This window comes from Penaeus chinensis, chromosome 25 (assembly GCF_019202785.1).
Source record: "Penaeus chinensis breed Huanghai No. 1 chromosome 25, ASM1920278v2, whole genome shotgun sequence".
NCBI lineage: Eukaryota > Metazoa > Arthropoda > Malacostraca > Decapoda > Penaeidae > Penaeus > Penaeus chinensis.
The window spans coordinates 9,909,843-9,911,136 of NC_061843.1; the positions used below are offsets into that span (position 1 = coordinate 9,909,843).

At 35.5% G+C, this 1,294-nt stretch overlaps 1 protein-coding gene across 1 annotated transcript in view; it reads left to right on the plus strand.

Annotated features, from left to right (window-relative positions):
- Positions 1-1,286: 1,286 nt before the first annotated feature.
- Positions 1,287-1,294, plus strand: part of LOC125038680 (WD repeat-containing protein 86-like) — a 16,925-nt gene continuing 16,917 nt past the window's right edge. The window contains exon 1 of the mRNA XM_047632232.1: positions 1,287-1,294. This exon is cut by the window's right edge and continues 60 nt beyond it. The gene's annotated coding sequence lies outside the window, so the exon portion shown is untranslated.

Sequence of the window (1,294 nt, forward strand, 5' to 3'; positions counted from 1 at the left end):
ATCACCATCGTCGTTCCAATACTATTCTAATCCCCTCCCAGGACCCAGTCTCTAAACAAAGCCACGCAAGCCAGCAGGGACACTTGGCAGAGGCCTTTACTGCTGCGTATTGACTAGTAAACACAAGGTAACTAAGGAGCAACAACACGACACAGAACGTACGTTATTCGTTTTGCTTCTCCCGTTTTCGTAAATGTTTTTAAATGTTATTCGTTTTCCTTTTCCCGCTTTCGTGGATCGTTTAATGTTTATTCGTTTTCCTTTTCCCGCTTTCGTGAAGGTTTCAATGTTTATTTTGCTTCTAAAGAGTATTCAGTGTTTTATTTGATTTATGTTGATCTTGTTTTAAGTAGTGTGAGTGTGTTATTAATATTGTTTTAGTTTTTTTTAATAGTGTGTGTTATTTACTTTGCTTTCATATTCCTTTTAAAGAGTGTGAGTGTGTTTTAAATTTTTTCATCATCATCTTAAATAGCGTTTGTTGCTTATTTTGTTAATTTTGAGAAACATTTGTTATCATGCGTAAGTGTTATGACTGTAATGACTGCTGCTGTTGTGTTATATTTGTATTTCTGCTGATTTTTAAAAAATTCATGTACTGTTCTATGTTGCCATCTTTTGCTTTACTATGAATAATATTATGTTACCTGATATCCTTATCACCCGATTTTCATTATGATTATCAGGTTATCATTTGCGCTGGCTCTTCCCATGAGCCTTTTACAACTAAACGCAAACCTCTGTGTTGAGAAGGGTTGGGAGAGAGAAATAGATATGTTCATGATATAGCTTTGTCAATCACTAATTTAAATATCGGCCATTGAACTCATGAAAAACAAGTCACGTCGGAGCTTTAGAAAGAGTGGGTTTACGTTGTCTAGCAACATCATATTTACAATGTTATCTGACCATTGTTCTTTGTCTGTTCCTCGCAATTATGTTGTTATTCATGTTTATATTTCTTACGATCTTTGTTTATTCTCTGACTAGTTTTGCTATGCTGTTTATGCAACAGGTTTTTGAAGAATTTCGAAGAAGTTATGTGCATTATACTTTTAATTTATCTATCATTCTTTCCTCAAATAGTCTATTAGGAATTAAAGCACATTATTATAAAGATTAATTTGTTATATTTTACAGTCATTCGTGAATAATGAATGACATCGCGCGATAAAGCAAGGCGTCACGTTTAGAGCGACCAATGAGAACGCCATCCGTGTCAGGTTCTTGTTCCTGATTGGTTGCTAGTACCGGGTGGGCGGGGCGGCATGGAAGGTCCTGGATCTAAGGGGAA